We start from the raw sequence: 27,791 nt of genomic DNA on the forward strand, positions 1-27,791 counted from the left end.
TAAGTATTAAGTAGGTGTCTGTTTATAGATTTCCGAAACTAATATAGATTCATCCGTCAATAAAGATAAATAAATTTAAAAACTGGATCATTTATGTGACCGGTTCTGTTATTCAAGGGGCTGTATATGGCCAAGAGTCATTATGACATCGGTAGTACACATTTATAAATATTGCTGGCGATGTGCATAATTTTGACATTAAAGTTATGTTTTTGGACATCGCAATGCGAGCTATTTTCAATCTTTGATATATTTAGCTGACATTATTGGACAAGATATTCGATTGCGGAAATATTGTTTATGGCATGTCATTCTATTTACTAATTAATGTCCTATTAACGAGCATGAGTAGCTTTAATGCATTTTTTCTGACTGCTCTAGAAAGAAGAATGCTAAGAGGAGGAATGATGAAAAAGTGTCTTTATATTGGTTTTAGTAGCATTTTTAGAGATCATATGACTTATTGAACAATTAAAAGGGATTCATTTAATTAAAAGGAATTTAAACTTTATGAAACTTATACTTTAGTTATATCCAACGCTGGGGCCAAATATCGCATAGATATTTGTTCGATCTAAGAAAACATGAAAATTTGAGCGTTAACAGATACAAGTGGAGAACAGAATAAAGAATATATTTAAAATAATGACACAGCCCTGCACAACAAATGTAACAATGTGGTACAGAAACATCCGCGAATCGTCTGGCCGCTTGCGGGAAAACCGAACTAAACAGCATTATGCATTGTTTGCCGAGACATCTGATTGTAGTGATAGATGTATCTGTATATAAGCTGTTTAAGGCTGTTTAGTTTCAAAGAGAAACTATTGTGACCTTAAAGAGGCCATGTGCTTACTAACTAGAAGTACTGTGTGCCGCTAGCGCATCCAAAACTAAGAAAAGTTAAGTAATATCAAGTATCATTGAGTCATCTACTTAGACATCTATTTAGTATCAAATTTTACGTAAGTTACCGTAAAGGATACACATAACGGTTCTACTTAAGATAGTTAAATAATAATTAAGCAACTTTATTCATAGTTTCTGAAAACAATAACGTAAAAGTTTACCTTTTACTAACATTGTACAGAATGCAATGATAGTTGCAATGCAAGTTGATCGGTTGTTTACTTGATTCCAATTGTTTTGAACATGACACGGGTTACATATTATACTGATTACATAGTAACAGTTGAGTCATTAGCAATAATAGAAATATCCCAAACGATGCGTACCTACGTAATTGCATTAGTCATGGTGGCGTAATTTCGTAATGTAATATTTTCGTAAATTTTCTTCTGTTTGTATTCAAATTTTTTATCACGCTTTTCTGTTCTCTAATCTTTAAAATCCACACTTTCGTTTACGACAGTCGGGAATCGAACCCAGAAACTGCTTTAGGAAGACTTTTTAAAATGCTAAGTTTAATGATCAAGTTATGAGGGCGGTTAAAAAATAGGAAAAGTAACTATTTAATAACATGCTTTACTTACTTAAACAATGTTAGGAAATCGCACGCCTAAGGTTTCTGTGAAAAATAGTCTCAAAAGTATGTGAAATCTACCAATCCGTAGTCAGATAGCCTACACCCTCTTGCCTCGTACCGTATGGATGTTAATATTAAAAAGCTCATCACCGTATCCATATATAAGCGATATCAGACATTTTCTGGCTCCCAGATTTAATATTTTTTTTGCAAAACCAGGTCAAAAGGCTTAACGTACCCTCCGATGAAACTAGTAGTGACTCATTCAACTTCCAGCTGTTACGTAACTACATACATTACGATCTACATAAGCTGTAGCTTAATCAGGCGTATAAAATTGCATATTAGCGTAATCACAGCATCGTGTCAAGATATCACATTTAACAAAGCTATAATATAGCATATTATAGCTTCGTTAAACCGCTAACACGCGATTTAAAATACAATAGCAAAAAAACAATGAGTGTTCGTGTAGTATTAGTACTTGTAACTGCACACAGTTCAATTAAAATTGAACACATTGATTATTTACTTGGCAGTATGCAAACAAACCTTTAGGCGAATAAACAGTCTGTGGCCTAGCGTTTGTTATGTAATAAGTAGAGCTAATAGATTGATACGGTTTCATGGGATTTCCGTACTTCCGGCAATGGTATGGGTTTTCTTTGTTACCATGGTTTTTGTCATGCGTTCTGTTCAATATGAAGCCAGCCTGTACTTTTAGTATCCACTTATTGTACACTTACTATAATAGAAGTATATTGTAATGTACAGCTGTGTCCGCTCACCTTAAGATATTTGTAGTTCTCTAAGCTAATTGAAACCTTCAAACTTGAACATCGTATTTATTAGCAAAACTGAAAAGTCAAAACAAAATAAATTCCATTATTTTCTTGATTAGCATTTTTCTAATAATTTCTAACTGACTTTCACTAGTAAATATAATTGTTATTAATGTTCGGAGTTACTAATTAATATACAGGGTGAATTTTTAAAACGGGCCTTCAGGGCCAAATCCGAAACTATAAGGATTAGCGAAAAATGCTGAAAGGAGTTACGAGGTCGATTTTGATAAAAACTAAAACTGCATCATTAGTTTTTTAAAATAACTTTTTCCCTAGCCGGGAATCGAACGAGTTCATTTTGAAAAAAAATAAACTCTCTATATTATTCCACTATCTGATAGTGTTGCTTATAAGGATTAAAATCTGGGAAGTAATGATAAATGACAAACTAAAGGAACAGCCTCAATTTTAAGAAAATACATATTTTTTCATATTAATTTGGCAGTTAAGTTCCCGCCATTCATCAATTTAAACATTTCGCATATTAACAATTCTTTTGGCTCAATGTTTCAAATCATTCGAAATGGACGTTTTGTTCTTCAAGAATTTATATTTTTATGTCCAACTTAGTTAAGGTTACTTTTAGGACCATTATAATAGATTTAACTTGCTATGGGGGGAGTTTCGTTTAATACATGTAAAATTGACAATTTGCGAGAATGTCTTTTTCCAGTCAAATCCGAGTGGTAACTAAACAAAGAGATATAGAAATTCATATTTACTGTTGAAACATAGTTATAAACAACAAACAATATCAATTTACTATTTAATCACTTATCTATTTTTATTAAAAATAAATCCTAAAAACGGCGGTAATTTACTTTCCAAACTATTACTTTCTCATACTAAGCCGTATGTCACGGTTATAACATCGAATAATTAGTTGATTAACCAACAAATTCTTCAATGGTATGACTTACGTATGTTTCTAAATAATTATACATAAATCATTTGTAATGTATAATCCTTAAGGATAAGTATGGCAATGTATGGAAAAATATGTATTTTCTTCAAAATTTTCCTTTTCCTTTAATTTGTCACATAACATTACTTCCCAGAACTTGTTCCTTATAAGCGACACTATCAGATGGTGAAATAATATAGAGGGTGTATTTTTTTTCAAAATTAAATCGTTCGATTCCCGGCTAAGGAAAAAGATATTTTAAAAAACTAATGATGCAGTTTTAGTTTTTATCAAAATCGGCCTCGTAACTCCTTACAGCATTTTTCGCTAATCCTTATAGTTTCGGATTTGGCCCTGAAGGCCCGTTTTAAAAATTCACCCTGTATACCGAATAGCTTCTTGTTTCAAAATGTATGTTGATGTGGTGGCGTCGCCGTTAGTCGTAAAATATTCTACCTTCTACATATATTTGATTAAGAAACAGTCATCTTGGTACATACTTCACTTATAACATCATACACTCACCGTACTAATATGATCTCATTGCTCATTGCTCATGCGAGAGTGATAATTTTTAACTTACGAGTATATTACATTATTATCATTCTTAAACAGATTACTTAAAAAGATAATCTATTTGTATATAATTCGTTAAATTTATGATTTAATAATATTAGTATTATTCAATTATTTTTGTAATATATGTGCAAGTAAGTGGCTACAGCCGCTCATGAACATCTGCAATCAACCGCAGATAAGAATATATTCCTACCTGAGGTCGGCCACACATGCGCCGCTAATCCTGAGGATTACTCTGGAATGCCTCGGATGCATGTAACACTGATGTTATTTGACAGAAATAGGTGTGACCGTGGTGCCACCGGAGTCTAAAAACAGAGGGCTTACCCCCATTAAGTATATAAAGTTTACTATTCAAAAAATATTTTTAACAAGGTTTAATTTGTACACGTTTGATGTTATAAATTCACGTTCACAGTCACATTCCTTTTTGAATTAGTTTCGATATTTCAATATCTAATATTAATAATTCACACCTGATAACATATTGAACTCACGAACCACAATCAAATTGGGTTTTCTGGCGTGCACTTGCCACCAATTAGTGTTAATGAATTGTAGTATGTATGTTATACAGTTTTACCTTGATTAATAGCTTTGATATCTATGTGACTAATAAAATATGAGCCTATTTATGCGACCTCCAGTAACAAGCTATGCTATAATGTTAAGCTAGCATTTTAAAATACGAGTATAATATTACAAACAGTTATAGTCTCTTATTTTTGAGACAAGGTCAATGGGTAATTTTGAAGGATGAGGAGGCTGATAACAATCATCCCAGCACGATTTTATATTCTGCATATTAACCATTTTACAGATATACTTATGACTTTTATTACGTGATTATTATCATATTTTTAATTAGTAGCAGAATTTTAGGCGTGGATAGGCAGTACCCGCGCTTTTTTTTAAATTCCTTAGATATAAGAAATTACATTAAGAAATCCAACTCCGTTCTTAGGTGCAATTTTGCGACAAACGGTAGCTATAACGGTAAAAACGAGGGTCATTATAAGGTGATTAATTTAATAAAATAGTCTAAAATCGCTTTTCATCGCCCAGCTTTAACTGGATTAAATGTTTACAAGGTACAGATAAAGAGGTAGTGATCAAAAAGCACGATTCGTGCGGACGCGTGGACATATCTAGAGTGGCGCGAGACGCTCATAAATAAATGTATACGAGATATGACGTTGATATTATCTAGAGCATTGGTTCTCAACCTATTCACCACTAGGCTCCGCTATCATATTTCCGATCGTATAAGAAACAACAAGATTGGGATCACTATATAAACCATGTGCCAGCAACGAAACAAAGGAATCGATTTAAATTTCGAATACATTGCGAACCTTGGTTTTGGTTGTCTACGGCCCCACAGGTTGGGAACCAATGATCTTGCGCTATGTGTGATTGGTGCGTTCAATTAGCTGTGACCTTATTCTGCCGTGCATTGCTCACTTTTATGTGATTAATGCGTTTTGCAATACTATAGTAAATATTTATATGATTGGCTATCTTAATTATTGCTTTCATACATTTGACGTTTTAAACATGATTTCTACACTCATAGACCACAAGAATTCTTATATCGTGGTTAGACACATGTAAAAACAAACACTAAAACTCAGAATTGATGTCTAGGTAAATTGATCATTTAAATTTTCGCCTATTAATCTAACAGATTACCCCAAATAAATAAATAAAAAATAAATTAATTAATTAATATGAATAAAAATAAATAAATAATAATAAAATAAATAAATTAATTAATATGAATAATTCCACTTTTGAAGTAGGGAGACCTCCCGCTGTTATTAAAAAAACTTTAGAAGCGTGTTTCAGAAATACTGGTAGTACCATCTGTTTAGGTGTTTCAAAATCGCCCCACATTTTATTGCCAAGTGAATAACCTTATTATTCCGAACATATTTATTCCGAAAGTATTGACACTTATTTTAAAATTACAGAAAGACTTTAGATTTGATTTTTAGTGTAGATAAGTATGATGTAAATAGATAGTAATGTTAATCCAGTACTGTATCCGGCAGCTATTGGGTTTATGAACATAATCATTAGTAATAAGAACTCAATAAAACCAACGACAGACAATATGTCACGGTTGTATCGCAAGTTATATTATGACCACTGCTTAAGGTCAAGTAACCTAATTAAGTACTTGTTTTATTGTTTATTTCAAAAACACCCACAAGAAATGTAAATAAAACGTACACAAAAAAATGTTTTATCTGATATACATTATATTGATGGTAATCAGATTATTAATCTACCAACTTAAAATATTTTTTTTTTTCTTGATACTATCAATGTAGTAATTACATCACAGTAATTACATTTTTTGTGTGCATTAACTTTATAAAATATAAAGTTAATGCACACATATATAAAAATATAAAGTACCCTTTATAAAATTAATGGGTGAATTTACACTATAGCCTCTACCTACAGACTAGATATTATATATTATCTATATAGATAACAAGTTTCGTAAAATATTAGAGTCCTGTACCAAAAAAGAGAAAACCCAATCGTATTATCGTCTCTGATCTATGTGTCAGCCTGTAACAGGGCTCTATCTCTTAATTAATAGTATTCATATGATATATATATATATATATATATATATATATATATATACATATATTCGTCTGTTTACAGAGTCTGTATTATAACAAGAAAGTATCTGTTTTAAAAATAAACGTATGGGTAGTGTTAAATAAATACGAAACTTCGACTCGCACTTGGCTCCTTATTTTTTCTCACCATTTTATTACCAATGCGTATTTGAATCCGATCGAGGACTAAGTAAACTGACATATACATAATTATTTACATTAATGGCACGAATCTTCCCACAACTTGGAAGGTCAATAGCGCACTCGTAGCGTAGCATCCTTACAAATTCGCAAAACGTCAAATTTATTCTTTTGCGACTTTATTTATATTATAACTAGCTGACCCGGCAAACGTTGTGTTGCCATATAAATAAAAAAAATTTAAGGGTGAACAACCATTATCACATAGGGGTATGAAAAATAGATAGTAGCCGATTCTCAGACCTACTGAATATGCATATAAAATTTGGTGAAAATCGGTAAAGCCGTTTCGGAGGAGTACGGAAACTAACATTTGACACGAGAATTTTATATACTACTAGTGGTGCCCGCGGCATCGTCCGCATTTTAAAGAAATAATATGACATACATAAAACGGAAAATTTGTACCATTGGAATGACAGTGGTGCCATCTGTCGAAAATTGGTCTTACCAACTCCCAAACCCTTGTGGGCTCTTGGACAACAACTTTGCTAAAGATCATCACTTGATCAAATGCATAGTTTCCGATTCTATAACTACTTACGAATTAAAAATTGATTAAAAAAAACTTTTCCCACGGACTAAATTGTGAATCTAAACCATTCTCAAGTCCCCTTGAACACACACAACAAATTTCATCAAAATCAGTCCAGTCGTTTAGGAGGAGTTCAGTGACATACACACGCACATAAGAAATATATATATAAAGATAAAATACCTACGCCTTAACAATAGCGGTAGTACCTCTTCGTAAGTTGGGCGGGGCGGCACGTTCACTCGCCGGCATAGACTTATTCCTTGCTACTGTACCACTACTGTGATATATCTGTACCATTAGTATGAGGTTTTACGTTTTAACAAATATAACTGTTTTTGTATTTGTTTACATATTTGCCCATACATTTCCAATCAGCACCCCTAGCGAACTGTATCAGAACTGATTGGAAATGTATGGGAAATACGTAAACAAGTACAAAAACAGTCAACAATCATTTTTGTAAAAACGTAAAAACTCATACTAAGGACACTGTAGTGGTTCATTACAACTTGTATCAGTATTTTTAATGGATTTTTGATAACTTATATTTTAAACTCATTAATATACTATACACATTTAGTACCTACATTACAAATTGATGCAAATAATTAGAAATCGGACAACAGTTAACGCTACGATACGTAATGAATTCGAAAGTAATCGCTCCTACAGACCGCTATGTGTATCGAAAATTTAATTGTATGTTCGTCAGGGGGTGTAACTCAGTGGTAGAGTGTCTGCTTCGCATGCTGAAAGTCCTGGGTTCAAATCCCAGCACCTCCAAACAGACGAATATATCGTTATTTTTGTTAAAAAAACAAATTTAGAATATGACTTTGCTTGGGTACATTTTTGATTATTAATAACCTAATAAATAACTTGTAATATTTTTACCCACGACAGAACGGAGACGGTATATGCATTTGGCGTGAGAGAATGTACAAACTTATGTTAGCATGTACATACCTATCTCCATAACCGCTGGTACGATTTTAATGCGGTTTTCAGTGATGAGTTTTGATTTGATTGGTGCATGTTCTTAGATATGTACGGTAACAATCTATCAGGGGCGCTGCTGTAAACATTTGCTTGTACAAAACCAAAAGTACTAGTCCAATTTGGATGCCTTTTTTCAATAAAGGGTTTGTCATTGATTAGTGAGGATTCTTAACACGTTACAGTGGTAAATCATTAGAATCACTGCAGAAACATATTGTATTTAGCTACTACATATTTTATTCTAAAAATCGATAGAACTCGATACTGAAGTATGTTTATATTGTGGTGATACAGAAACTATAAAAAAATACTACTTATTATAAAATTTTATTTAAGCAAAATTATTTTGATGAGTAAAATAATATGCAAACTAAAAATACCGTTCACCTAGCGGCATACACACACTCGGTTGTCTGGACGTGTGAGTTGAACTTGGTCCCAGACTCTACGAGTCTGTGGATGTACCTATTTTCTTTTAAGTTTGAAAAAAAAAAAAATTTTTTTAAAAGTCCCACCACGGTTAAAATGCCATTGAAAAAGGATAAAATAATTTAAAACCCCCGACATAAATAATTTATGTGACGAGAGATAATTAATGTAAAAAGCTCACAGAGTCACACATATGAGCAACAGAGTATTCGTTTTCATAGCACTTCCCTACGTACCTGATTCTCAAAGATGTAGATGTGGCAATAGCATAGATATTCATATTCAACCTATGAAAATTTTTAATTATTTTTTATTCAGGTTATATCTTAAACTTATCTTAAGTATAATTATAGTTCAATCAAACTTTTATACAAAAATATCTTTAATTCAATTTTACACTGTATTTTAAGCATAATATACTTTCATACATTTAATTTTCATAAATTTAATAACTTATCATTAAACTTAAGAACCAAAGCTAAACTTAAATACAGTCCAATGCTTATAACGCCTTTGCTAAGTATATAATCAGTGTTAAGTATGGTCCAATGTGTCTGCTTCGCGCGTGTTGCGCGGCAGGTGTTTCTACTAAGCCGCTTGTAATAACCCTTATCGGTCTATCGTTTTAATTCCAGTCCCGAACAGGATTAATTACGAAACAATTGTACGCCCGACACGACATTCATTCATGACAGATACATATCTTTGACATTTGCGGTTGAATTGACCGTTTCAAACAACATTGTCTATGTAAAAGTAAAATGTGCGCGTCAAAATCTTGTAGCTAACATTAACTAAGTAAATGCTAATTTAGTGTTAAGTTTATTTTAGCTTTAGCTTTGCTTTCTTATGGAGATCCCGGAGTACTCAACGCAGCGTCAAGGACGGTCACCGGGGGGTTTTAGTGTGGAAAGAATCTCACATAACCCCGTGTCGCTCCCACAAAACTGGGTGCCATTTTGAAGGTTTCCCCCACGTTAACAAAAAAAGTCTGCATTACGTTTAGCAGCCAATATAAAAGTGACCTGTTACTGTTAGTAACTGTAGTTGTTCCCTACGGTCGCTGACTGAGACCAGCGTCGATGGTGGTCGCCGACTGTCGCCGGTAATCGTATATTGTAATTGCTGTCGACAGACGACAACGGTCGGTGACAGTCGCCGGCGGCTGCTGGCGACGATTGGCGACCGTCTCTGTCACTTTTAAAATAATTAGATTTCCCGCAGATATTCTCAGATTTAGTGAATTTTGTGTCACGGTATAAACTGATTTCAAATAATAATAGGTACGTAATATAAACTTAATAGGTAGGTTGAAAATATTTCAATAGAGCCATTTCAAAATCGAAATAAATGTTTATTTCGATTTGCAGATATGTATCTAAACACATTTTTAATACCTAAAGGTACCAAAATCGCGTAAAAAAACCTAATTAAAAATAATGCCAAGAAAATATCGTTTTACGTGTAACAGCAACTCTAATAAACAATTATCCGGAAGGTATGGTTATTAGCTTAGCTTATTGTACCATATTTGTCCTTTATTATCCTGTACTAGTAATTTATTTAAATGAGTAAGCGTTTTATCAGCACTGTTAACACTGTAAACAGGATTGACGTGGTATGACATTGAGTTCATTTACTACATAATACTTTCTATGAATAAATTAATTGATTTGAAAGTAAAGGAAGTCGGATCCAGTAGCGAATTCCGATTGAAAATTATGCAACTTCGTGTTTTCGTGTTTCATGCATACCAATACCTGCATACTTATACCTGTACGTCCAATGGTAGAAGATATTTGGTCCATACAAACAAATGAAATCGTAATAATCATAATAAGTGTCTGAAATAAGTTTTTTTTATTTCACTTTTTTGACCAATAAAACGTGGCACAATAGGCGGACTTAATGCTACGTAACATTTTTTATCAGTCAACTTGAAACGTATTTCTTGAAACATATGGGTAATTTAAAAAATATGCATTTTTGTTTGTAAGGGCTAATCTTGAAAATTATTGAATCGGTTTGGATTGCAAGACTAGTAGAAGACTTGTAGGGAGAATAAAAGACAACTTTACATCTCGAAAAACTATAAGGTTCTAGAATACACACAAAAATACACAGGAGTTCACACGAGCGGTGTCGCGTGATGAAACTAGTTTAGTCCCTCTACTCATATGTCATGTGTATTGCGTATGTCAGAAGGTATGTCACAAGTGCGGCCGTGAAATATTGACATGTGCTAACAAAGGGCCCGATTGTAATTAGACAACAACAATTATATAAGGTTACATATCCGGCATGCAATATTTCCAAAATAATTATGTGTACGTGTCTTTGTACACATATTCACAAATTGACCTTACGTATGTAACTGCACAATATTGTTTTGTTTACATTGTCTCATGTTAATACCATATGAAATTTGTTTTTAAACATAGGATAGGGCAAATAGGTTACGTCGTTGTCGCCTGCAACATCTGCAATACCAGAGGTGTCGTCAACGATTTGCCAAATTCATATCTCCTTATTGGTACAATCTCGACAGTATGCTCCAGACCTTCACTTCCCGTAAAGAGAAGATGTTTGAATTTATTAATTAAATTAACTATTAAATAATATCTACATGAAGAATGATAAATTAAATCAGTTATTCAATGACAAATCATAGTAAGTAATTTAAGAACATGTATAATATGTATACTTGGATACTGATCAACCGAGTTTGAATGAATTTTCAGTTAGGATAGAGGCCAACATTTGAAAATCATGTGTAAAGTTTTGTAAAAATATTCTGAACAACCAATTTTTAGTTGCTACTTTCTGTATGGCTTAAAAATCATTAATTAAAGAAACGAAAGTAATTGCTTATTTAAGGCCCCTTAGAACCTATTAATAATCTTAACTACAGTTCGAAGTTGACAATTTAGGCAAAAAATGTCAAATTACGAATTTGGGTAGACAATAGGTAAGATTTAAGTAACGGTTGTTAGTCATTTATTTAAGTGAACATAATTATTTCATCTATTAGTACGTTCGAAGTTATCGCATATTAAATTTAAGGTTTGACGTACGGTTGACCAATGAGTAATTAATTGGTAATTTAAATAAATTTCCGCTAATCTAAGGTCAGTTTTGAGTGACATAGATGCATTTTAATCAAACAGTTATTCGATATTAATCAAAATCATAATTATGATACGTAGAAGCGTGTCAACATAGATTTATACGCAATAAAGAAGGACGTAAGCCGTAAACATTGTGATGTAAATAAACAGGAGTGTTGCAGGTGTTATTAATATGCATATTTGTACGGAGAAGAGCCTAACAGGCATCACATAAGAGGAGGACTAGTGTGCTCTATTAGAGATCTCGCAGGTTTCCTATATGCGCAGCGACCAGTAAGGGAAACCTCAGTAACATTCTCCTATAAATACCCCAAAATGCTCACTGTATTAAAAAGGAAATGGTCTTATAATATATGCCACAATTTTTTTTAACAAGTCTGATAGTCTCGCGGTTTGGGTAGATACTCAAAGATCTACAACGTTAAACAACGTCAGTTGCGGTGGAGTTTTATGTTAAGTATCTCGGTTAACATTGCGTAGCATTCATAAAACCTTGTGAGCTGTAACCAACACGAACTGCCCATTAATTTCTGTCCTTCCTCTACCAAACTTCGTTTGGATTAGACTCCTAAATTGACGAGAACCCTATGTCAAATCATGAAAGGGCTGTAGCCAATATTTCAAATAAACATCTCACATTGTATGCAAATACATTTAAATTATATACAAATAATATATAGTGTATGTATATGCCTCAATACACAATATCACGAGCATTGTATCTGTGACACAAATGACAATGGCGCTACTGTCGCACCACGGAAAGTTCCACCTTTAACATAACATACCTTCAAGTACATTAACCCACGACGTCCTTCGTTATAAAAACCTAACGTACAGCCTGTTAGTATCAGTCAATAGATTAGGCCTCCAGGCACAACAATCAATCAGCTACCGGATCAAAATAGTTTCAATCGTGTTGATATTAATATCAGATTACATTTATAATTCATAAGTCGAGACGGAACAATCAGTGGACCGCGTATGCATATTTGTCTTTTGTTGACAGACATTATTTCAGTGTTTCCCCAGTTTTAATTAGCTTGATAAGACAGCCGCTGATTTATTGCCGCTAACTCATTTGCTTTACATCGCTATGTTTTTATATGACATGTCATATAACGTTATTATACTAACTTTCGAATCATCAACAAGCAATTTTAAGCTCGTTGATGTTTTCAGACGATTTTTTGGAAATTTATAATGACGGATCAATAGAAAAGTATCAAGCATGCGGTACTTATTTTTAATACAAGGATATTTTAAACTTTTAAACAGTCAAGTAAAATTATTTGCTTCTTTTTCAATTCAATTATGATTTCTGGTATTGAGCCTTATTATAAAATTACAAATTTGGCTAAAAACCTATTAATACCTATCAACGTAACATTTATTGACGAACTATTTGTGTTCATTTGATTTTAAAGCAAACCATTCTGGTAGTTTAATAGCATGTATTTTTTTAAAATATCTAATAGACAACCTAAGCTAAACAATTAGTAATTAATGCTTATTTAGCTGGAATTGGCTTAACCTTACGAGGTACTTAATAGGTCGTAGCGCCCTAATAGTGGCTATTTCTGACAAATAGATTAGAAGTGTTCTAGCAACACAATTTTAAATCCTTACATTTGTATCTTAAATGGCATAAAATAGTACTGTTTCAATGTTATTGTATATTTGTGTGTAATAAAATAGATCGTTATCTTACAGTTAGGTGAATCCCCTTTTCAATATTTAGTATTTTAAATTTATAAAACGATCCACTCACTTCACTTAGAAACAAAAAATATAAATGTTAGTAAATGAAAAACTACAAATTATAATTATGTAATTTTACCTACTATAAAAATGACTGGTATTATATTTATTTAAAGCCCAAGTAATTTTTCGGCGGTAATCGTCATTGACTCAAACAAACACTAGCATAAGTAAGTAGTAATTATCGTAAATCAAAAAAACACTGCCTAAAATTATTAACTAAAAAGTTAAGTAATGTAGCCATAGATTAGTAAAGATTACTCACTCCTAACTAGAGAATGTACCTAGTTTTGAGAATTGAAATACTTGCGTAAAAAAGTTTTGCCACGTCTCCGTGCTAAAATATCCCTAAAATATTTGAAATAATTATTTATTTATTATATAAATTCATGTAAATTACGCAGTATTAGTTATTTATTCGTAAATTTTCTCTAAAAACTTTTTTAATTTGTCAAGAATTCAAAAAAAGAACTTACGATAATAAGCCATTTGTGGCTTCATTCAATTTCAAGGCGGCGAAGTATCTTTACTAATCTATGAATGTAGCCTATTTCACTGCCACAATTAAGTTGAATCCAACTGCACCGCATATGTATAAATCCTTCAAGCTATTTGGGTTATGGAGCATGCCAAAGAAAGACAAACATAGGCACGTACTCTGGAAAACTATTATCCTTCGCAGTCGGGTAAAAAAATATACTACCAAGATCACTTACCAAGGACCATTTCAGAGGGTTAGTCACAGGTTTTACCTACAAACCTAATTACTTTGGACCGGTCTGACTACTGTTCTCGGAAATAGTTTCCTCACAATGCCCAAGTCTTTATTACAATTAATTGTCATTTAACTGTCTAAGTGATAAGTAGAACTATTAGGTCGGCGTGTAAAAAATAAATTAGCGGTTTTGTAATGCTTTCTAGAATATGTAACGTTAAGGTTAGAATTAAACTCCCAGATAAGATATTGGAGTCAGTTGCTACTGTCTTTATTAACAATCATGCCTTTTAAAATTAGAAAATTTTATAAAAAGGATTTCCGTAAAATACTTACTCCCCTTTTGTCCAAATTTAGTCCTCAGGGACAACGAACGAATTGAAAGAACTCTGAAAATATTTCTAAAGGTATAACTAAGCAAGAATGTATTTTTATGGAAGTCAAACACAGATAGACGGATAGACACAAAAACAGATGGCACTATATAAATAAACAATTGAAGCAACTACAGATTCAATTAATGAAGTTAATGATGATTGATATAATGACATCGTTATATGGATATCATGACACAAAGTGATTAGGAGCATTGCCTTGTAACCTGAAGAGTGGAAGGATATCCAGTAACTAATGAGTTTTTTAACCATATGTCTTGTATAAAAGTATGACGTAATAAAAATGTTACGTTAATGTAATACCTTGAAGTAAGAATGTAAGAAGAAGCGGTTTGAACTTTCTATACCATATTTGGCAGAAATTCTATGTGAGGTCGCAGGCACTCATTTGCATATATTTGCATATATCCTATAAGACACACAAGCCAAGCTAAAAATAGAAAAGTCGGAGACACATATTTTTAATAATTTTATGCACTAAATATCGATTAGATACAGATACACTAATAGATATCAAAAATTTCGCTCTACAGATTTTAATAAGTATATGATCTTAACCCACGGCCACGAATTACTTTGTAAGTACCTAAGTACTTACAGAATTTATTAATCTGTTAGCTAGATTCGAAGTCGTGACCGTCGCATAAACGAGGGCAGGCTGCATTCTTTGTCTCGCCGAATAAGCTCTTTTACCTGTTTTAGTTATTCAGTGTACTTAACTTATTGAGGCCCTTTGTACTTCGATGTGGGACAATGGGTATCATAATTATTTACTCCACGATGCGCATAAGATTTCGACTTCCTAACGCTCAATATATGAGATTAAAATATAAATAAAATTGCGACAAAAGTGAAATAAAAAATGCTGATATGTATGTGCTGACGTAAAAGAAACGTAATGCCCCACGAGACAAGCCAAAGTACCGACAAAAATGATGCTGATGAATAATTGGAAATTATTAAATTTCCTTCTAAGACTCCTGTCCTGTTTAGAATTTATTTTGGATACCAATAGGCTGCAGTGATTGTTTAATATCAGATGAACGGCTTGCGTATATTATGTATGTGGGAAACATTCTTGTGGATAGCAATTGTTTAAATCTCCGCAAATCGCTGGTACGGTGTGGCATGGATTTCTTATTATAGTGATTGAAGGGGCTGTAGGAGAAGTGTATAGGGTATACGCAAGCGAGGTCGCGAGCAAAGCCTACTCCCGAATATACGCAATAACCTCATTCAGTCAAACTGAAATTAATAGCTGTATTCGAATCCTAAATCATAGCGAAACAATATCGAGTATCGAATGATATTTACGTAAAAAATGTATTGTTCCTTATGAGAATGAAGTACGCCTACTACATAGCAATTTATTGCTCCATTGGCGTACCAAGTAGTCGATTTATGGAACCAGATCAAAAACATTAAACTTAATAGTTATGTCGTTAATGTTTGCACAAATGGAATAAAGTTTGAATTCAATAATCTTGACATTTCTAGACAGATTAGGCAGCTTTTTCTAATTTGTGTAAATGGAAATTGTAATTTGAATTTTTGATGGCGGTAAAAACCTCTGTGGTTCGACTCCGACAGCACCACCGGTTCACATATTTCTGCCTTATAACGTAGTGTTAAGTACTGCTGTGTCTCAGATTGAAGGGTGTTGTATGGGAGACATACTTTTCCTAGGCATTCCAGATTAGTCCTCAGGGGTAGCAGCAAATCTGTGGCGGACCTCAGGTAGGAGATTATATCTAATCTTGCGTGGGGTTTATTACAGGTGTCCATGGACGGCAGTATCTACTGACCATCAGCTGAACTGCATTCTCGCCTTCTACTGCTATATTGTATAAAATAAAATAGTGATCTTTATTTAAACGTTTACCTATACCTAAATCAAACCATTTTTTTTATTTACCAGTGGTAAACCTTCAAAAGGTACCCGACGACTCTACCCTGGGGGAGCACTTTTCGCTCCTCCCACACCATTTGGTGTTTACGGAGAAATGCAACCGCCGTCCTTCCCGGGGTTGCTTGCTGGACGGTTCGAGCTCCCACTCTTGCCGCCTGCAACCCCGGAAGCCCCCTTTTAGTCGCCTCTTACGACAGGCAAGGGATACCGTAGCCCTATTCTACTATGGTTATAAACTTATCACCAAGCCACGTGAGCGGTAGCAATTATACTCAAATTAATCCATTTATTTTTTCCAATCACGCTACCGTTCAACAAAGTACCTATTACATTATGCAAATAACATTGTCCAAAGTAATCTTACAGCTGCTATAACTTGTTCTGGACACTTATCAACACGGAAAATCGCCACAATTGACACTTGCGCTATTCAATTGTAAATACCAATATCTATTCCTATCTGTCAAATGCCACGTGCTGTTTACACATTTAATTTGTTTTCTTGTTACTAACTTGCTTGGCTAACTCATAAGGGCTTTCAAATCAATAAGCCTTTTAACCTATTTCTGACGAGAGTAAAGCTGAATCACAATTGTTATAATTACCAGAGTATAACCTTCGCCTTACTGAAACTAACTACTTAAGGGAGATATACTTCAACTTAGTCTTCGTAGGTTGCAAAGCTGTGGCCGATATATTATTATAGATATCTGAGCGGGGGCTGTCACTTACCTACCATTAAGTTGACTGCCTAATTCAAAAATTTTCAAAAAACAATAAGGATAAGCTCTGCTATTACGAATAAGGGTTCTTCCACACTCATTTATTTGCCGGAAAATATTGCAATGCTGTAATCTGTATTTCGGACTCCTGGCATGACCACATAGGAATCACCCTTTACCGAAATACTTGGGTTTTTTAATAGGTACCTTTATTAAAGTAAATTACCCTATTAACATCCTGTTAAGGAAAGTACTGCCCCAATCTGAGTAAACTATTCCGAGATTCCACACAGAGTTAACGTCAGGTATAATTAAAAAATGAAGAATGTTAATCCGAATGTGTTTTTTCCGGGGTTTTTGTACGCAAGTGTACCGACATTCCTCGTACCGCTGAATCCTTTCACTCCACGACATTACACGCGCACAAAACTAATTCTCAGAACGACATTCAGGTGTTGAACTACGAATATCTATGTGCATTTTAAAATGGTTAAAACATTATCTATATGTACCTATAGTGTTTGAAAATTCTTATACTGTGTGTTTCAAAACTCTTGTATTATGAATTTCAGTTAAAACGACTTTTATCTGCGTTTACGAGTATTTCAGTTTAAAACAATTTTCACTCGTTAAGACTTTTGATTGTAACATATACAATATATAGCTTACGTATGACACGAATTCTCACATACTGTTTACAACAATAAGGTCTTATACAGCCTACGTCATCAATATATGCAAGAATAATTGCATCTAGCATTTATTCTTGCAATTTATAATGATTTGGCAAAACTTACTTACTTTACTATTGGCTAAAGTAACCAGTGAATTTCAGTTAAAACTACTTTTGCTTGTTTTTATTTCAATGAAAAGTAATTTTACTGGTTAAAGTTTTGATTGTATGCCCGGAGTCCTCTACGCAGCGCCGAGGACGGCCACCGGGGCGGTTTTAGTACGGTAACAATCCCACATAACCCCGTGGCGCTCCCACGGCATAGGGTACCTTTTGAAGGTTTCCCCCTCGTAAACAAAAAAAAGATAACATACCTTACGTATGATACGAATTCTTGCAGTCTTAATAACACAAAAAGGTCCCACACAGCCGATTTCATCAATATAGACGCATTCATTTTGCAGATTACAAAGATTTGGCAAAACTTAGTTTAATAAAACTACAACTGACAGACTCGTTACAGTGGCAATCAACACGAAGGTCAAGAGATCAATCATCGATTAATCGGTTTTTTAAAGCGGACTTGATGTACTCCTTACCGCATCTCCGTTTAGTAATTGCGAGCGGAATGTTCGTTTCTATGAATCAATTGACATTTTGAAACCAAAATAAATAACCTCCTTTTTTTGAAGTTGGTAAAAAATATTCGAAATACAAAGATATTCTCCTTGCTTTGGTTGCGCAAGTTTTGTTAGGTACGATTATATCTTTGAGTAGAGCTCTTGTAAACATCAGTTCAGCTGTTTAAACAGACATGTACATATTTTGTCATATATTTTAATGTTGACTTTAATGTTACGACAGTTCAGTACAGATGGGGCACTGATTACCTTCATGGAGTTCTGCAATCTGGATTCTGTTCTGGATCTCTGTTATCTGAATTAAAAAAAATATTATTATTATTATATATTTCATCACGCTCAAATCTGGATTGGTACTAAAAGAACATTTAGGAAAATGAGCTTAAAATGTAGTTATTTTGAAATTATAAACGTACAATTAAATTTTGTTTATTTTTTTAGATCAACCTAATGACCTATAGAACTATGCCGATTTGGAGGTAAAATGCAGCTTCATTCAACCTTCAAGTATCCAAACTTAGGTAGGTGGCAATCTATATACTCTAGTGTAAAAATGTCAGAAGCACCAATAGAGGCGCAAGTGTGGAAACAGCCTTAAAGTCGCAAGTCACACTGATCTTCAATAGGTTTAACGTAAAACATTTGGGATGGCAATTCCATTGTCGTGACATATTGTTATTGTTTACAGCTTTTAAATGAAAGGGCAAATTTCTGATCGTTGAATCACTGAAACAAAATACTTAGAAGTACTTGTTCAATTGATTTGAATCAATGAGTACATTTTCAACTTCAAGATTGACATTAAACACCATATTTTGGTCCGATCGTTTGTCAGGCGGATATTCAAAATGATGAATTAAAATTTTGAAAACAGGGCCTGGATTTTGTACTTGTGTTTGTATATCAAACGTACAAACACACACACACACACACACACACAGTACACAGTGAAAAATGTTGACTCATTTCAACTCACAAAATCTGACTTAACATGGCCGTGTCAGACTAAACTCAAATAGTGATGATAGCAATTTGGTTACCGGCGCCACAAGAATAGATCAGAGTATTAAATGGAATGCAGTTCTGCACGAGTGCAGTGGTGATGCCACTGTATTATCGGTAGTAAGGCATTCAAAACACGAAGGGTTATAGAGGTTTTATAGTCCATTTATACCTATGGACATCGTTTGTATATTTCAGATACGATATGTACCATAAAAGATCATATCGTTGAGTAGTATTGGTATAACGTATTTAACTATTTGTATTCCGTAACGCTACCGCATTTTTGAAAAACATGGGGCGTGCCTGTTTATATATTGTAGTTAAAAATATAATTTTGTTTGAATTGTTGAATGTCTGATTTAAACGGGACCTAGGGTCCAATATTAGTTTAATCATATATTGAAATTTCGTACCACGACCTCGTTAAAGTAGAATTGTTTTTATAATATTACAATAAGCAGTTTTGTATGATCACAGATTAATAAATAGTCAGTATGATGAAATAAAACTTTCCTGAACTATGATTATTTTTGAAAGATGGTGGTAGGGCCCCTGACCGATAGCAGCCAGTAAACAGTCAAACCGCGGAAGGTTCAACCTACAATATTATTTCCCAAATTATTTGTGCGAGTGTGTTGCAAGCCGCAAAGGTCAGTGTAGTACCGAGACACATTCCGTTCAGCCGTGAACTTTCATTCCGCAGACGTCTCTGTTTATTTTATTTAGATTCGCCGATAAATCCACTAGCTATAGCATTTTTAAATTGGTGTGATGTTTGTTTAGAATTGAAGTTTATTTGATTTTTAAGGTCTTTTAACTGCATTTGTTTACTGTTAATCCAGGGAAGACGTCTGTTAATATAAAGTAATATCCTGGGAATGTATTGAACGCACAGTCGTGTGTCTAGATTACTTTTGATGGAATTTACTTAGATAGGCATGTCATTTTACTACCTCGGCCACTTTCTAGTGTGAATAGATTTTAGTAGAAGAATATTTAAGACTGCTGATTTTCATCTCAAGTAGTCCTCGAGAGAGTCAAATTACAAATTTTCAGGGTTGACAGTGATTATTTACCATCAGAGGGACTGCATAGAAACCTTCAATTTTATAAAAAAAATATATATTTTACTTCTATTATTGTACTATATGAAAAGCAGTGAGCAAAAGCTATTGCAAATTACGAAGTATTTATTATTAGTGACCTATAACAACGAGGTACTTATTTATCTAGATTTTATATATTTTTTTCCAAATGAAGTTAGATATTACCTACTTATTGATGTTGATGTTTCATTGAAGATGTTTTAATACCAGTCGTATATTGCTTTATTTTTTTTGTAGAACTAAATTAAGAAAATATATGATGGTATAAGTAGTTACATTTTAATGCAACCGAATAAAAATACTTAAGCGAACTTTAAATGTTATGTTCATAAAAAATAAGAATACATGCCTATTTTGTTAATAAACTAACTGATTGATAGAGAACGTGTTGCTTAAACTAATGGGTCTGAAAAACCATCACGCAAAAGAATTTGTACTGTGACATTTTTACGTTTAATATTAAAGTGTGTTTTATTAGACAGTACTACATCCGAGGCCTTAACATGAAATATTACTAAAAAATATTTTTATCGCTAACGTATGGAATATGAAGGTGGTAGAACCCTTTGTGGTTGGACTCCGGTGGCACCACCGCCACACCTATTTCTACCTAATAACAGCAGTGTTAGGCGCTGTTGTGTTCCGGTTTGAGGGTGTGGTAAGGGAGACAGATTTTTCCGAGGCGTTCCAGCTTAGTCCTCAGGGGTAGCGGCGCATCTGTGGCCGACCTCAGGTGGAAATATCTAATCCTATCTGGGGATGATTACAGATGTCCATGGGCGGCAGTAGCCACTTACCATCAGGTGGACTGTATTCTCGTCTGCTACTCCTATATTATAAAAAAAATGACAATTATACAGCACTGCGCACAAAAACATATTTTATTTTACACTTGTTTTAAAAAACAAAGGATAAACTTTAAAAGCACATTTTTGGTAGATTAATGTATATAGACCACATTTTTGTGCACCCACGCAAATATTGGCATTTGTTCTAAAATTATAGAGGTAGGTAAGTTCTTATTGTCCGGGAAATGTTCTCGCAAATCTATCTGCACTACTTCAAGGTGTCGGCGAAACCTTGAGTTATCACTTGTACATTTTTCTAGTTTATAATATTCTCGTAATAGGCGTATAAAACCATAAAATAGTTAATTAAAACTGTATAAAGTGAAACAATTAATTAGGTGCTTACTTTGTAAGTATCATTTTATCGACAAGAGTGTTGTACAATTTACCTAATACTTTATTATTAGCGGTTATCGTGTGGTATTTTTTATGATTTATTGATACCAATGTCATTGTATTATGATGGTTTATCTATATATATATATATATTTTTGAATAAATATATAATATTATAAACCATATGTTTTTTATATTTAAAAACTTCTATTAATTCTACAGGAATTATAATGTTTTTTATATATTAGTGCGACAAATCGAGCTTAAAATATTCACTATTTACAAAAGCACCTATGAATATTTACAGATTAACACAATAAAAGTTTTACTTAAGAAAAGAGTCAGTAAATATCGTGCAATGCAAATTCCTTGAATCATAATGTTGTTATTTTGCTACACAAGGAACCGTGAATGACAAGGTGTCCACGAATCAGATAGCAAGTATATCTATAAAGGTGATTACATACTGGCAAATACTTGGCTATATTTAAAAACAACGATGTCTCTTAATGTACGATGATTAACAATTAATTATGATGACGCTTAAGAAAATGTTTAACTGCCTGGCGTAAAAGTAAGTTTAATTAAATAATTATCAGTTACATCGTCACGTTTTATTTCAATTTCAGAATAAATGATCAAACTTAATCAAAAACTAACTGGATTTAATGCTTTTGAGACTTAAATATTAGGCACTAAACTTGTATGTTATATTGCGTCTTAAGCACTAGAATGGTTTACGAGATATTTTGCTAAGTTGACAGGGCAGTGACCAATCGCGTTAAGCATTGATTGATTTTGCTTTACAATGTGATTTGATGTAAATACTCTAAGTAAAACATTAAACATTAAGTGTTGTTAAACATCGACACACTTTTTAAACGACTTCAAAAAAGGAGGTTTCTCAATTCGACCGTATATATGTTTTTTTTATGTTTGTTCGGGGATAACTCCGTCGTTTATGAACCAATTTTGATTATTTTTGTTGGAAAGAAGATATGTCCAAGGTGGTCCCATTATTAGGAAATCAGGGTCTGATGACGGCAAACCAGAGAAATGGAGGGGATCTTTCAAAAATTGCAGGGGCGACTAGTGAGTTTGTAAGCTTTTTCATGAAGTATTTTTATTTATTGAAATGAAATGAAAATGAAATACGTAATGAAATAAAATGAAATGAAATATGTTTATTTTTGTATAGGCCAACGGCGGCACTTACAAATTGTCAGTTAAAATATTTTCTTAAACTACTACCGGATCGGAACGGATCGGAATATTGTATATTATATTATATAAACGTTAGTATGTCATCACTAAAAAGGTGATTTTTTTAACAAAAATAATCAACCGACTTCTATGTCACTACAAAGTAAAAAATAATTGAAATAAATATTGGTATAGTATATATTTCTGAGGGCGGCGCTCAAATTATACACGTTGTTTACGGCTTTGTCCAACGAAATATATTAAGCGCCGACTTTCTTTGATATTCGTTTAATATTGTTGCTATAAGTGTGTACAGGTGTTAAGAATGTGTAAGCTGTCAATAACTGTGCTTGAGAACTGAGGTATAATTACGTGCAAAAGTATTTAAGCCTTTTTATCGCCTTTTTTATTATAATTTACCACTAATATAGCTTATAAGTTTTTCTACAATACTGAAATACAGAACAACGTGTAGAATAATAGTAGATTGAAGCTTAAAATATTAATGACGTGCGCTTTAATAAGTATGTCTCATAAGTAATTATAATAGTCTATATTGAAATATGTGGGTCAATATTTTTTTTGTAATACTGGGTACACTTATATGTATATCATTTTTATCATTAGGTTGGTTGTTTTTTATTGACTTGTTTAATTATAATAATTATAAGTCGATAAAAAACATAGGTAATATTGTTACTGAAATAACTTCGGTAGATTTTTTGTGGCCTCATTATGCAACTGATTTATGTTTTAATTTTGACAATATGTAGGTATACGTACTTACAACTGCAAAACTATTTATAATTATCGAATTATTGGAACCGTCATAAATTTATAGGTGATACTAGCTGACCCGGCAAACGTTGTGTTGCCATATAAATAAAAAAATGATAATGGTGAACAATCCTTATCACTTAGGGGTATGAAAAATAGATAGTAGCCGATTCTCAGACCTACTGAATATGCATATAAAATTTGGTGAAAATCGGTAAAGCCATTTCGGAGGAATACGGTAACTAACACTGTGACACGAGAATTTTATATATAAGATAAATAACTTTAATATATACGCATAAAATGTTTTAATATCTTTTACTCAAGGTATCACTTTCAATTAACATTCCTAAGGGTACAATTTCGTGTCTTGTGTTAGGGATCTTACCTCGTCGGTTATTTCATTATTATTCAGGCCTCTACCGACTAACATTTTGTTTAACTCAGGAATGTATATCCTCTTTAAATGTAAGCGCCATTCATCATTGAAATCCGAGAATTATGACTTACAATAAGTTTTTGTAGTTCTAACTAAGGTACGTCTGACTAAGAGTTTAATTAGACTGATATACTTATATGGACCTTTCTAACTTCCTTGCGAAGAAAATGCGTTATTTATCAATTGTGGCTCTATTTAAAAATCGTTGTAGACGATCATGGAAGGCAACTGCCAGTTTTCTTGACGTAGTCTCCGTGTTCTTTCGCTGCTTTCATTAAAGAAGGATCTCTTAGTGATATGGATGCTAATTTTATTTTTGTAACAACTGTCACTCCTACAAACTGTGGTCAACCATGTATAATTATAGACGTACATTTATAAGAATGAAAAACACATAAGCCGACACGACGTAGTGTCGTGCTACGATATAACATCGTGTCACGATATTATCAGAAAACTATATTATTTTTTTTATTAAAATTGACGACATATCATCGATCCTAGAAGTTGGAGTTATATTTTAAAACAACGCTTGTCTCTATGACATTACGCTAAATTACTTTAAAGGGTACACAAAATATTGCAATGAATTAATTAGAAAGGTAATTACATATATTAGGTACATATTTAATATTTAATCAAGCATGTAATCGTGATTGATTTTTAATAACTTCTTAATCGTGATTGATTTTTAATAAATTTATTTTTAATAAATTATTGGTAAAAATAAACACCGCAGATACTTGTTCCTACATTTTTACATGACAGGTAAGTATCAGTAACAAACAACTATAATTAAATTTTAAAGTATTGATTTCCGTTTGGAAAGAATTAAGTATGTTAGGTACCTACCTAAGTATTTATCATTACAGACAAGTTGGAATATATCACAGTATCTCTATCCTAGCACACCCTTTAAATAAAAAAAAACGTTTGCGAGAGAACTCACGGAGCGTTTTATTTCCTTAGTCGCTGCGGACATTTAACCGCAACACTCTTAGAAACGTGAAATTTTACTTAAAATGATAGTTCCCGCTTTGACGGCGCGATTTATTTCCGCGGCATTTCAGATATACCAGTGGGCAACTAATATTGATGTCCCTAAGTTTTTGGGCACCTACGTAACCGCGGTGCTACGTAACCACACGAAACATAAAATCTCGTGAGTTTCGAAAAAAAACAGTTATATGTGTTGTCGACGTTCGTCACATCGTAACGCTGCACAACTGTCATAAGAAACAAATAGATCTGCCAATACCGCTGCTGTCGAACTACGAAAACAATTACTATTTTTATTATAATTTCTAAAAACATCTACTTTTTCACACGTGAAATAAAAAATGTTAACTATTTATGTATTAAAACAAGTGTGGTCAATTATTGAGATTATCGCTTAGTGTTTAATATTTCCAACCAATCACCTTTATAAGCTCCTGTCAAATAAAATGTATTGTTCACAGAACTAGGTGTGAGCGACTTGCTTCCATTGTCCGCCGCGAGGTGGGCTGTGAACATGTTTGATTTAAATAATCGCCACGCCTCGACTATGATATCGCACTGGACTGCACCGGGTGCGTAGGTAGTACTACAATGTAGAGATAGCAGAAAAAAATCACAGTTATGATATAAGAGTTAAAAATAACTTTAACTCCAATGTAAATACTAACGTAATGGAAATAATAAATAATATTTTGATTTATGCCTTTGGAAATTTTTCGTGCACTTACCACTTTTGCATTTATTGGAGATATTAAGAATTTATAGCATTTATATTTCAGTTCAGATGTTTATTTTAGACCTTTGTTGAAAAGAACGTTAGCCATAAACATCAACCTTTGCTGAGCAGATTGGACATCGCTAGAGAGTCTCTCTTAGCTACCTCCTACGATATAGAACAAGACAGGAAGACTAAAATGAGTTATTCTACGCAGGAACTAATCGGCAAATTTATTTCACCAACAGGAAAATTACTCGTCATCATTTCCCGTTTCCTCACGATGTTTTCCTTCACCGTTTAGCAAGTGATAATTAATATCTAATACGCACATAACTTTGAAAAATCAGAGGTTTTGGCCTGGGATTTGAACCTCGGACCCCTCGATCGAGAGGCCGAGTTTCTTAACCACTAGGCTACGACTGCTCAAGGAAAATTACTAATCCACGGTAACTGCAATTGATGTCGCTACTCACAAAATACTGGACAACTCTAACAAAGCTGTCCACAGTAATACGCAACGAACTAGCCGCCAGCAAATACCTACTGAGTGGTGACAAATCCATTGCACCTGAATTGTTACTTAGGCAAGTAGATAGATATCTACGTCGCCTGCAAGTTACTAAGCTTGAAATTGACTCACCGGTTGTACCCGTAGGTAACCTAAAATTATAATTAATCTCCAATATTGCTCCAAATAATATTGTTTGCATAAATTGAGAACTGAATTAATCAGCATTCGAACTGCATTTATTTATTTAAGGATAATACACAAAATTACAAAATACAGCGGTTCTTACAGATCTAACTCTTAAAGTAAGTCTTTTTGTAATTTTAGTTACGTATGAACACAACATGCGTAGCAATTAAAGTTAGGTGTATTAACATGAATTAACATAAATCTTACTAAAAATTAGGAAGTTAATGTTTATAGATAATAAATATATATAAATGTTATGCATTATTAAATGTAAATACTATAACAATGAGTATACATTATGAATAAGATATATAATAAACTAGCTGATCCGGCAAACGTTGTGTTGCCATATAAATAAAAAAAATGTTAAGGTTGAACAGCCCTTATCACTTACGGGTTTGAAAAATAGATAGAATATTTAAAAATGCGATGGTAGCGAAGTCCGTCGAATCCAATGTGAAACATTCCAAAATCAACAACTACTTACGAATTAAAAATTTATTAAAAAAAAACCTTTTCTCACGGACTAAATTGTGAATCTAAACCATTCTCAAGTCCCCTTGAACACACACAACAAATTTCATCAAAATCCGTCCAGTTCTTTAGGAGGAGTTCAGTGACATACACACGCACACAAGAAATATATATATATATAAAGATATGATATTTATGATAGCGAGGCACTTATGATATACATATATAATTGTGATTTCGAAAATTGCATTGTGGTGTTCAGTCTTTTAGCATACTGCTAAAAGACTGAACTTTTAGCATACTACTAAAAGACTGAACTTAGTATCGTTAAACTGCAAGCGCTGAAGATATAAGTAGAGGTTACGCTGTTGGACTCTACTAATCTGACAATCCATCTGGCAATCTTGGCGATACACCCATACCAAACAATAAAATAATTAAAGGTTTGTAAAAAAATTACGATTATTATTAAACATGCCTAGTTAAGGCTTAGATTTTGTCGTCTTCGATTGCTAATAGCTTCGCTAAATATTACGCAACAGACTATAAAAACTATGAAAACATTTTCAATAAACTGCTTCATATGAAAAAATCCTACTGTGTGACACGTCCAGCTAATTGAATC

At 33.1% G+C, this 27,791-nt stretch overlaps 1 protein-coding gene and 1 non-coding gene across 2 annotated transcripts in view; one reads left to right on the forward strand and one right to left on the reverse strand.

Moving 5' to 3' along the window:
- The window catches only part of spz3 (Spaetzle domain-containing protein 3), a 153,207-nt gene that overhangs the window by 46,172 nt on the left and 79,244 nt on the right, over window positions 1-27,791 (reverse strand). The gene's annotated exons all lie outside the window — the stretch shown is intronic.
- TRNAA-CGC (transfer RNA alanine (anticodon CGC)) lies at window positions 7,904-7,975 on the forward strand. Its single transcript has one exon. It is a non-coding gene; the product is annotated as a tRNA-Ala (tRNA).

Source organism: Epargyreus clarus, unplaced genomic scaffold (genome assembly GCF_041222505.1).
Source record: "Epargyreus clarus isolate Ecla_fem2 unplaced genomic scaffold, WU_Ecla_fem_2.2 ptg000027l, whole genome shotgun sequence".
NCBI classification, from domain to species: domain Eukaryota; kingdom Metazoa; phylum Arthropoda; class Insecta; order Lepidoptera; family Hesperiidae; genus Epargyreus; species Epargyreus clarus.